Consider the following 13,470-nt stretch of genomic DNA (forward strand, 5'->3'; position numbering starts at 1 on the left):
CTTGCCCACTGAGGGTCCTCCAATAGCTGCAGAGGACATGGTAAACCCCCAATCCACAGTGGCTGTAGGTGCTACACCAGCAGGATTTGGGGTAAAAGATGAGTGGTAAGAGCAGATTCACCCACTTGCAGCTGAGGCAAATTGTTAGCATGCTGTGGAGGCAAAGGCTGTTTGCTTAACCTTTTTCTTTTTGTGACTGGAAGAAGGACTAACTGTGGAATTGACAATCTGTTCCACTGTCAAGCCAAATATGGTGCATCTTTCCCAGGGAAGACAAGCAGAAAATGCCAGTAAAACTACCAGTCCACATATGTTATTTTTTTGACAGAAGAGATTCATTAAAAACACTTTGAAACTTCATGGCAGACCCACAATGGAAAATTACACACAATTTCTTCACAGAAAATATTTTATCAGTTAATTTACTCTGTTTTAAAACTGACAGAAAAAAAATCAAGTGCTCCATTTAAAACTATATTACAGTCATGAATCAATCCATTAAAACCCAATACTCCTAGCTTTAAAATAACTTTCTTGAAGAGAAAAGTAATAAAAGATTAGCAAATATAAGAAGATTGAAGTTTTTTCTACTTGGGGAACTTAACTGCCCAATAAAGAAAAGCATAAGTAGACCGTCACTCCTCAAAAGCCTCAGAGGACCGTACTCTTTGGGTTTAGTAAAGCTATGAAGGGGTTCACACCAAAACTTGTCTTTTAGTCAGCTCATCTCAAGTTGCTTGATAGTTTGGGAGTGTAGAAGATGCCATGAAAGCTGGCTTGCTGTCATATACTTGGCAGGATATACTGCAACTCATAGTGCCAAGGCTACTACATCAGTGATCATATGTAATGTAAAATGCAGTTACATATGGGGATTGAAATTAAGATTAGTATGAAGTGGACAGCATGGGTGCCAGAACCATAGAGCGAGGGGGGAGGGGCACCCCCCCCCACTTTTGCAGCACTTGCAACCATCCCAACTCGTCATCACGTGCACAATGACCGCACACCTGTTTGAACACTTTAACTGCAGAAGTGGGGATTTTACTTTTAACTGCAGTCTCAGATCTTTTTTATTGCAGAGCTGGGGATAACGGCCATTTGGGCAGACCTGTTTGAACAGATTTCTTATTTAGTTTTGCCATTTGGGCAGATTTCTTCATTGCAGAGCTTGCTGATTTTTTAACTGCAGAGCTAAGGTACTGTCTTCAGAGGTGTGTGTGTGTAAATGCCCCCAACAGGATACATCTGGTTGCTAGAAGTACAGAGGCTCAAGCCCTGTACCTTGGGTGCAGGTAAAAAGAGCCTAATGTCCATAGCCACCATCACTTGTGAATTTTTGCCTCACAATTTAGTTCTGTTCCTCATTAAATCTCTGTTTTTTTCAGGAGCAGTAAAACATAACCTTTTATGCTAGCAGTTTTCTAAGTTTATAAAATCAGTATTTGAAATGTGTCCCTATTTTGGGGCTGTATTCCCCATTATTGGCTTTGTTCTGTATTTTTGTGCTAAGAGGTTGAGAGCTATGGTGATAAGTGAGAACTGAATTCCTAAATGATAGCCATTTAAGTTTGTCTTCCTGTCTTCAGGAAGCTGATTTAGCTTAGTGGTATGTTGCTCTGACTGTAGTGCACAAGGTGCTGGATTCAAGACTTGGCAGTGAAATATGCAGTGGTAATATATCATTTTATGCAAACAACTTTCCAAAATTATACAAGCAATTTTTAAAAGGTGTCCCTGGTGTTTGGCCTTTTGCCCCCCCAATTGAAAATAAGTGCAAGAAGCTGTGCAACATGCCCATGGCTTACACTACTGTGATTCTGTATTTGCATATATATATATATATATATATATATATATTGTGTGTAGAAGTAGACTGTTATCATGGAAATGTTCTGAATAGGGCAATTTTGTCATTGGTGCATGCATTTTGCTTCATTGCCTACTGGAAAATGTTCAAACAATAAATTTAAAATGCACTCTAACTTGCGTCTAACAAGTGTGCTGTATTATACAAGGAATATAATTTGATAAAGTCAGGAAGGTGTATCAAAGAACACATGTATGTTTCTTGTTTTGTGCACAAGGGGCCTCTGATTTGAAAACAGCCCAAAGGTAATCTTTATCCACCACTGGCCAGATGCATTTTCTTTGGATGTTGTGTGGGTTTAATGCTGTTTCAATGAATGTGAGTTTCAAGGGCAGAGAAGTTTTAATGCCAAGTCTATTTTCATTGTGAGACAGTATTGCTTTATTTAGCAGATATCTGTTAGTGTTTGTGCATTGTGCTATAAAATAAAAAAAAATAAAATCCAAATAATCATTGTAGACGTATAGCAGTATGCACACATTAGTGTTTATGGTAAATGGGGTGAAATAGCCAGGTGAGGAGAGATTGGAATGGCTGCAGGGGGACTCTGGTGCTATATTTTGGTTCTGTTCTTCAGTTTGCGTTTGAAAGTTGGTATCCCACAATTCCTTTGGAGTGGGTGGGGTTGTGTAATTATGTATGCAAATTTTGCCTTAATCAGCGTACAGATTTGTACCTATTTCTCATGGGCCTGAATGTTGTGGAGAGATGGATATATACCACAGAGGCTACCACTGTTCCAGAACAAACTATCCATAAAAATAAAACAAAGCTTATCCGTCCATATTCAAATACAACTTGGATTTAAGGATGGGCAATAGAAAATGTACTCCACGATTGCCCCTCATGCCACAAATGGATAGAGGCAGTTCCTAAATGCTGCATCCCTTATATAGGTCCCCTCAAATTATCTATGGAATGATCACAGTTATTCTCACTAGGGCTAATATACAATTATCAGCCATGGGATAGGTAAGACCAATCAGAAAATGTTAATTCAAGAATGAAGCACCAAAAGGGAATTGGCTAAGCTTTAAAAAGTTCCCCAAATGAACCTATGTTAGAGAACTTCAGAACTGGGGATTTTACTTTTAACTGCAGTCTCAGATCTCTTTTATTGCAGAGCTGGGGATAACGGCCATTTGGGCAGAACTGTTTGAACATATTTCTTATTTAGTTTTGCCGTTTGGGCAGATTTCTTCATTGCAGAGCTTGCTGATTTTTTAACTGCAGAGCTAAGGTACTGTCTTCAGAGGTTAGATAAATGGCACCTAGAAAGAGGAATATAATGACTGGAGACTGGAGGGTGGAGATACTAGAGTCAGAAATGGGGAAACAATAAATAAGGAGAAGATGGGAATGATCATGAAGGCTAAAAGAGCTGGTTGGAAGAAGGAAGACTGGACAAAGTGTAAGCATATGAGGAAATGAGTGCAAGATGGTATGGAAGATACAGACAAATGATGGTCAGAAATGATAGAATGGATACACCTAGAAATACAAGAGACGACTCTAATTCTGTACAAAGTAAGTGTGTACTTGGTGTTCATTACCACAGTATTCAGGCAGGGAGGTTAAGGAAATGTGAAGCTTGTTATAAATGGTATCTAAGTAAAGATTAGTCATATAAAGAGCAGGTCAGTTCTGATTAACAATACCAATGTGAGAAATGGATAAATCTAAATCTAAATAGTAATATTAAGAAAAGCATTGGTAGGTTAGATACCTATCCCTAAAGATCCCTTACCAGAGAATAAGTTCTTTCTCCATATCAAACAAAACAGCACCCTAACTTTCTTTTCATACAATGTTGATGAGTAGATGGAATCCATAAAGTTAACTCTGGTCTATCTCTTCAAACCACTATTGACAGAGGAGACAAGAAGTGGGAATTGCAGTAACTTGGCTGCTAATGGTCTATTCAACTGACAGCCTAGTGAATGTCTATGGACAAATGAAGTCTCATTCTTCACTTTATTAATGGATTAATAATCTCATCAGAATAACAGTGCATAGCAATATGAAGGAAGTAAGCGACACTGCAGACATCTGTAAACATTGGATACAATGCCACTTACATAGGTGACAACACTAAACACTGCTACTAAAGAGCAGATGCAAAGAATTTAAATGTCATTGACCCTCTAGAAATGCTACATATGTCAGAGTTCAAATTTCTGAGGTTCTGCATTTACTGTTGTGGATATATGTTGAGATTATTATCCATTTTTCTCTTTTATCTTATATGTAATTTATATCTAATGTATATATGATGCAAACGATTAGGTTCAAGATTCCTGAAACTTAGTACATCCCATTCAGTGCATGGCCTTCCGTTCATCACCCTGATTGTCAAGAAATGCCCCCAGATTTATGAAGCCCTGCATTGTGTGCAGGATTAGTCTAAGAGTTATTTTTGGCAATATGGCCGATGTGCGATCCAGGAACAAGCTCACGGGACGTGCACGTGAGCTCTTAGACTAATCCTGCATGGACTGAGCTCCTAAATGCAAATTACCCTCATTTGCAGGTGGAAACCATGCAAATGAGGTTAATTTGTGATCCAGGAAGCTGGCAGCTGTCTGTGCAGGACAAGTGCAGTCTGCAGAAATGCAGTCGGTTAGTAACTGAGTACATTTCTGCAAACTACAAAAAGGAGGCATGACAGCCCCAAATAAAGTGTGCATATGATGTGTAATTCATGCCAATGGCCATATAATTGGCCATTGGTGTGGAAATATGGCCATTGGCATGGAAAACAGTGTAAAATGAAATATTTAACATTTATTTTTTTTTTTGGCTGATATCGGCCGTTTAAGCTAAGGGCAGCAGCGCACAAACGAGATCGGGCTAAAAATAAAAAAATAAAAAAAAACAACCATTAAAAAGAAAATCGTTATTTTGCCATAATAGTCAATGGCAGATAGAATACAACATGGCCAGTGCAGACTGGTTGCTAAGGGGGAAGGCTGAATGTGGGACATGTAACTAAGGATTAGCAGGCAATCCTATGAAAATGAGGGGAATGATAGAGAATCCTAGATTCCCTGTCAGTGCAAGCCTGCACCCAAGAGTGTAGGACTAGGAAAACCATGAGTGTAAGCCCTAGACATAGCTGACATCAGCAGGGGGTGTATCAGGCATGCTGTAAGCTAATTGGAGCACTGTGGCTCATGTTTGCCCTTAGCTAAGCTAAGCTAAGACAGGGGGTGTGTCTAGGGCTACCTTATCTTACACCACGAAAATCATGGTGCACACAGGTAGAACAAGCCAAAATCCTGTAAAACGTCCTTACAGCACATACGCATGTTTGCATGGTGCGCACCAAGTGTAAAAAACAACACAAACCCCCCCCCCCAGGAAATAGCAACTCTGTTCACATCTGAGCACTGTTTGTGCGGCGCACCTCCAAGCTTAAACAGGAAGGCAATAGGAAGGGAAACCAGCAGTAAGAAGGTAACCAAGGAGAACACTACTATAAACTAAGCAAACACCTTCCCCTATGGTTTTTCCCACACTCTACACCACCGGTGTATACAAGCGGGGAAATTTTAGCAAACAAACCTACAAAATGAGAAGGGCTGCAGCAGGTAACATAGAACAACATATGCAAGAGGCTGAGGGTGGTGAGGATGTGAATGCTGCCGAACAACCTACAGTGAGGAGACAGAGAAGAGTGTACAGACCCAGGGTAACCTACCAGGGGCTACATGAGCTGGAGATAGTGGAGCACTATAGGGTGGACAGATACCTCCTACAGCAAATTGTTGAGCTGTGCTGGCCATGCCTGACACATCAAACTGGCCGAGGGGAACCCATCCCAGTGGATACCAAGGTATGTGTAGGCCTAGGTATACTAGCCACAGGTACCTCCCAAAGCACAACTGGGGATATCATGGGGATCTCACAGGCATTAGCATCCAGAGTGTTCCACCAGTTCCTGGAAGCCATGTCAGCACATGCCAGTGAGCATGTCTATTTCCTCAACACCCATGAGGTGTTGGCCAGCAATATGCGTCTCTTCCACCAAATAGCAGAATACCCTTGGGTAGTGGGTGCTATAGACTGCATGCACATGTGCATCAAAGCACCACCTGGTGAGCCGGGTAGGGCCTACATCAATGGCAGGGGCATCCCCTCCATCAACTGCCAGGTCATATGTGATGCCCAGGGCATTATAATGAATGTGTGAGCTGGCTGCCCTGGAAGCTATGACGATTCACACATATGGCATCTGATGCAGATGTACCAGATATTTGCCAATGTGGACATCCCCTACAGTCACCTAGTGGGGGATGCTGGGTACACACTCGAGCCATGGCTGATGACACCCATCAGAAATGCACACAGACCTGAACAACAATGCCATAATGAGGCACATGCACAGGCCAGACATATAATAGAGCATGTGTGTGGGATGCTCAGGTCATGATTCCGGTGTCTGGACACATCCGGTGGAACCTTGCCGTATTCACTAGCTACATGTACCCAAATTGTTATGGTATATGCTATGCTACACAATATGATCCTGTGGAAACAGCTGCAGCAGGAACAGCATGGGGCAGGGCCACACAGCCCCCCCCAGTGCCAAGGCCTGCACAGGCACAGAGTGACTCGGAGGAGGAACAACCTGAGCCTACCCCAGTAGGTAGAAGGAGGCGTGCCCAGTATGCCCTGGCCTTGGCAAAGAGGCAACGCATAGCACATGCTCTGACACAGTAGGGACCCAGGGAATGACACCTCTCTCTGACTTGCACATACAGTAAAAGGGATGCCAAACATGACACTACCTGAGCTCAACCATGTATAGAGAGTGTACTATGTGCATCTGACATAGGCAGCCCTCCAGCACCATCCGCAAGTCTGGCACACCCTCAAGGTAAGTCAATCAACCTACCAATTGCCAAATGGAGTAGAATGTGTTGTTACCTGTAGCTATGGTATGGATGTGAGCATGCAAGGGAATTGGGTGGCTGAATGTTATGGCAGTAGACAGAAGACACCCATAGTGGCACCATGACATCTGTATCACATACTGGAGTCACCATATTAGCCAGTACTACACAGGGTGACAAATCTCACTGCAGAAAATGGGCTGAGCAACATGTGTGTCCATAAGATCCACACATGCCAGTCAGGAAGGTTCACATACCCAACAACAGTCTCAGCCAGAAGTAGACAAACCCAAACAGAGGCTGTGCCATGTCCCCAGAATGATGGCTATAGTTAACCTCCCCCCCAGGCCTACACAGACAAACCACAGCAGGGCAGGCAGTGGGATGTTAGTTCTGAAGGGTAGGAAGTCAGACAATATTATGTAGGGAAACCAAAGGCATGATCTGTAGTACACTGGTATGCCTCTAGTCAGCATGATAGTTAGCAATACAGAATGAAAGGGAGTACCTGACATACCAAGACAGTCATAGCAAATGTGTACATGTGTCACGTGTGCTCCCCACATCCTACATAGTAATGTAATAACAGTCAGGTGTGCCCCCACCCTTCCTGTGTAGAAATGTAGAAACAGTCAGGTGTGCCTCCCTGGTATGCAGAAATGTAGTAACAGTCAAAGCCAAATGATCGATGGATACCTTGCAGAGACAGCATGTTGCCTGTTGGTGTACAACACAAAGGTCAGCACTACAGCACAAACAACCCAGACACGATGCACAAATTCAATACAGATGGCCATACTGGGCATGCTCACACACTTAAACACATGAAGGCCATGACTGCAGACACCAGTGGACCAGACATATCTGGCAGTTGCAGTTGTTAATGCAGACACTTGTCAGTATGCACCACTCATGTCTTGCACACACGGTGGATAGGAATACAGACATATATGTCAGGACAACACACTAATATAAGCCAAAGGTAGACGTACATAGATCTGTGGAAGAGGGTCACTGTGACAAGGAGCCATCCAGGCCTGTCCCACCCAGCATACAGCCAAAGGGCTCCAAACACATGAGGTGCAGATGTCACCCACTGCAGATACTAGCCACAAGTATCTGTCAGCATTACAGACTATGTGGTGCATGTGCCAGCTGTGCAACATGACTGTACAAGGAAGTAGTCTTCTAGTAGCTGTATACACGCACCTGTCACATATGACCCCATGTGTGCCCGCATGTGGCGTGTCAACCCCTAGATTAATGGGTTATGGCTCATGCACACACCGCCCTCCCCATAGCCCTACTATGACAAGCCTGCTGAGGTCGTCCAATGTGAAATACACCTTTGGGAGAGAACTGTAGCCCAGTAATCTCTGTAGTGTGTCCTGTAACTGCATACTGCTGTAGTGTGAGAAAGTAGTTAGATAGGTGTTCTAACCTCTGACCTGGCAACTGTGTGTGTGTTTGTGTCTATCTGTCTTTGACTGAGTAGAAAGCAATGCTTTTTAGAGTACTCACACCCTTATAAGTCACATACTCAACTTTGGCAAGGCTGCTGATGTCCCCCACCTAGAAATACACCTCTGGGAAAGTTGTAACCCAGTAATCTCCATAGCGAGTCCTGTAACTACATACTGCTGTAGTGTGATAAAATAGTTAGGTAGATGTTCTAACCTCAGACATTGCAACTGTGTGTCCATCTGACTGAGTAGAGAACAATGCTTTTTAGAGTACTCACACTCCTTACAAGTCATATACTCATCTTTGGCAAGGCTGCTGTCACCCACCTAGAAATACACCTCTGGGAAGATTGTAGCTCAGTAATCTCCATAGTGCATCCTATAACTGTGTACTGCTGTAGTGTGATAAAGTAATTAGGTAGGTGTTTAAACCCCAGAACTGGCAGCTGTGTGTGTTGGTCTGTCTGTCTCTGACTGAGTAGAGAACAATGCTTTTTAGAGTACTCACACTCCTTACAAGTCATATACTCAACTGTGGCAAGGCTGCTGATGTCACCCACCTAGAAATACACCTCTGGGAAGGTTGTAGCCTAGCAATCTCTGTAGCGTGTTTGGTAACTGTGTACTGCTAGAATGAGGTTTAGAACTATGGTAGGGTTCCATCCCCAACCATGGCAGTTCTGGATGTTTTGTTTGTGTTTCAATGTCTGTGTACAGAGCAATGCATTATAGGCTTGACACTCGCAGTACATTTGAAGTACCCTACTTTGGCAATCCTGCCGATGTCATTCCTTGTGAAATTCACCTTTGGGGAAAGAGTTCGCTAATAATCCCTGTGGTGTGTCCCGTAACAGCTACATGCTATAGTTTGATATATACCTTGGTTATGGGTTCTATACTGACACATGTTGGTTGTGGATATTTTGTGTGCGTCTCACTGTCTGTGTAGGGAGCAATGCATTTTAGGCTATTCACTCACAATAAATTTGAAAAGCCCTACTTTGGTAATCCTGCCGATGTCCTTGTGAAATACACCTTTGGGGAAGAAGTTTTCTGGTAATCCCTGTGGTGCATCCTATCATGGCTCCATGCTGTAGTGTGATATATATCTTGATCATGGGTTCTATACCCACACATGTCGGTTGTGGATGTTTTGCCTGTGTCTCACTGTCTGTTTAGGGAGCAATGCATTTTAAGCTACTCACTTGCAGTCCATTTGAAATGCCCTACTTTGGTAATCCTGCTGATGTCATTCATTGTGAAATAGACCTTTGAGAAAGGAGTACTCTAGTAATGTCCGTGGTGTGTACTATAACTGCGTAGTGCTGTAATGTCATAAGCTAGTTAGGTAGGAGTTCTACTCCCACACATGACATGTGTGTGTGTATGTGTATGTGTGTGTATGTGTATGTGTGTGTGTGTGTGTGTGTGTGTGTGTGTGTGTGTGTGTGTGTGCAGGTGTGTTTGTAACTTATATCCTATGTAGAGGTGTGTGGTCAATGTGGAGCGGGTTTTGTATATTTCTTATATGGTAGCCCTACGATATATCACAATGTCAACCATACTGGAATAACAAATGTAAAATAGCTGAGAGGCTGAGGTGCAAAGCCATACCCATACATGTGACATCAAGGCCAGACAATCACAGTTAGCAACCTCAGTATTACCCAGAGCACACTCTCAACCCATGTCTCATACACACACATGCCTAGGCAATAACCAATATGTGGGTAGTACACTGCATATTGGCCACCGATAGTAACTATGGAATGATAGCAGTAGGCTACAGAGGGCATGTCACCCTGCCCATCAGTCCAATATGCATATACATGCAGACAGTGTACCTCCCCCATGTTCCCCAATAGACACCTGCACCACCTGTGGTAGCTTCACATGTGACCCACAACGGACATACCATGCCTGACAACATGCCTTTTATGGGCAGATGCCACTGACACCGAGGAATGCTGCTAGCATGCTATCAATGTAGGTGCAGGGTAAACCTGCTGCCCATTACCAGTACCTGCCACAGGTGGGCAAGACTGGCACATCTGATGATAATCTGTGCTCACAACATGGGCCAGACACCCCAGGTACAGTTCCACATGTCACTGTACATGCATGTGGGAGGTGTGCACATCCTAGACACCATCCATGTCATGAAATAAGGAACACATACATGGCAGGGAATGCACAGCATTGGCCACACACAATAGCCACCCAGGTGACTGGATGGGGGATGTAATACCCACCTGTGTGGGCAAATGCAGGAATGACAGCCCTGAGCCACAATGCAGACCATTGTCATGTGGCCTGATGCCAAGGTATACCCATCATCTACCCTTGTATAGCCTGCTGGCACAGTTGACCACCACACACCCATGTAGTCATGCACACATGCCTGTCAGTACTGGCACCCATTGTGTTCGTGTGTGTGTTGTATGGTGCGTATGTCCACATCCACAATCACTACAACACCCCTGGGCATACTGAAGCATGCTGTCCGACACCTCCTCATAATCTTTGCTCATACGAACTCCATATGACCCATGTGGTACATGTGATACCTGCACATTGATGTGTTGTGGCAATCCCACTAGTGATGAGTTGTACTCCTGGCCCTGCCAAGTGTGTCAATGTGTGTGCATCCCTGTGAGAGTGTGGCTGTGTTGACACTGGCACCTGTTCATGTGGACAGGCACATGTACGTCCCCTACCATATATCTACCATATCCCTGTTGCAGATGTCACTCACCATCACATATATGTTTTGAGTGGTCCACAGCAGGTAACCCATGTGGCACATCCAATAACTGCATGTGATAGCACTACATAGTTTTCAGGGGTTTGATACCCTGTGCTGCTAGGTGTGTGACACAAACATGCTTCAGTTTTACTCTCTCACCCCTCCCTGACATGTATATGCCTCTGTCTGTCTCCCCCACTCCCTCTCTGGTAGATGTGGAGACCCACACCTGCTTTGCATAGGCAGCAGCATGTTTAAGTGATGCTCATGATCAACTGATGGCCTCTGCATGAATTGCAGCCCTCCCCTAGCTGATTGCATGTGGAACAGCTGTGGTAACATTCCCATAGCCAGTTGCATGGAAACACACTCCAATATCTAGGAACATCATGGTGGTGTTGGCCCTTTTCATTCACTGTGAGCAGGAACTAGATCTGTTGTTTGGCAAACAGCATCTCAGATGGATTGGGGGATGTATCTCTAACAACATACACTGTGGAAAGAGGGCAACAAACAGGAGGGGGGTGTGCCTGACCTGACTACAGACTGTAAGTGCTGCTATACTGCATTTGGAGTAATGTTGATTTAACAGTGTTTGTCTGGATATGGCTGTTGTACATGTTACAATACCTGCCATGCCAGTTCCATGTATATGAGGAATCCCCATCTGCAGGGTCATCGGCAGACTGGGCAGTGTTGTGCCTTTGGTTTCATGTGTTAGCCATGGAGCATCTATCTGTGGAATGCAGAAGGTAGTGTGAGGATTGCAGTCTGTAGATGGTGAAGGCCATGACAGTTACTGACTTCATATCCCTCATAGGACATATGTTGCAACAAACCCCGTTACAATGGTACATGTATGAGGTTATCACAGGAACATGTCTATACTGGCCCTGTGTATGTGCTGTCAGCCACACCTCTGTCAACCTTTGTACATATGGTGTGCATGAAGTGGTGCATATGTGCTGTACACCATAAAAAGTATCATCATATCTGATAACAAGCCAGTGATATATCTGATTGCTACACGTTATGTACAGTGGAGATTATATTTCATGACATAACCTGGACATTCTGTGGATGTTTGTACAGTACTGAGGTCTGTGTAGCGATGGTGAATGTCGACATTGTGTGTATTGTTAATATGTACTGTAGCCTATGTACGGACTGTGGTAGATGTTATCGTTCTAGTTCCCCTTCTATCTGATGTTACCTGCTGCCCCACTGTATGGTATCATTTTTGCGTACGTTTGTAGGGGCATACACACACATGTCCCATACCACAGACAGCCATCAGACCAAACTGTGTAGCAGCCCAGTATATGTAGGGTCATTCTGTGAGTGGTACATATGAGGATGGTGTAAAACAGATAGTCCATATACTGTAATATTATGCTAGCTTACCATGTGGCTGTGTTCACATTGGTTGTGGTTATGCACTTTCACACAGGTGTATCTTACTCTGTGTTGTGACATGCCTGTTGAGCCCATAGGAGATGTAGGCCAGTGTTGAGCCAGTCTGCCTGTAGCCTGCACAGTGCATTGTTACATGCCTAGCAGCTTAGTGTGCTCACCCAGTGAGATCTCATGTGCAGATACTTGCCAGATGTACTGCTGCTGGGCCTCCCTTAACAGTCATGTATGTCAGGCAGAGCAGTGGGATGCTGTACAGATATATGTCAATATCTAGTGGGTAGTATGTGTCCATGGCACCCTTGTACCATCAGTCATTCTGTGTCAGGCCAGACAGGAGTGTGTGAATGCAAAACTTATGGTGGCAAATGTATACCAGTCGTTATGTGTTATACTCATCTACATGGCTGTCTACATCCATATTGTCAGGCGTGGTACACATGTTGTGCACTAAGGGATTATGTGTATGCCTCTGGACTGTACAGGGTGTGTCTGAAGTTCCACATATATTGGCCAATAACTCTGCTGCACTCCACAGGGGCATTACATGCTAGTGGCAGTACTTTACAATGATTTCCTTAGGATGTCTGTCAGTAGCCAATGGCACACATGTTATAAGCAGATGTGACCTTCCACACACACCATATCTGTGAAGACAATCCCAATGAGAGTAGCAATAGTCTACTAATATACCTGCTATACATACCTGACATACCCTTGCACTACGACTTTGGGACTATAGGGGCTGGGGTAGGGCTACACTCCATGTCCAGGGCATATGGTGGAAATATATGTACATATACTTATCCAGATAGCCATATATATAGTATTACACTTGTGTACTACTTCCAATTACCACTGTCATGGCAACCACCCACTATAAATCCCTAAAGCATGTGGGCATGGTCCCTTTACATTTCTGTGTGATGGAAATCCTTCCTGTGTGTGGGCATCAGTGTTACAGACAGCAGGTAGCAATACCTCTTACAGGAGAACCTGCACACTCATGGCGGCCACATATTTGTAGGAGGTTCAGGAACTACAGACAGACTGTAAGAAGAGTTGTGTTATGCTTTGTATAGT

The sequence above is a fragment of the Protopterus annectens genome, chromosome 5.part1 (genome assembly GCF_019279795.1).
Source record: "Protopterus annectens isolate FY-2018-M chromosome 5.part1, PAN1.0, whole genome shotgun sequence".
Lineage (NCBI taxonomy): Eukaryota > Metazoa > Chordata > Ceratodontiformes > Protopteridae > Protopterus > Protopterus annectens.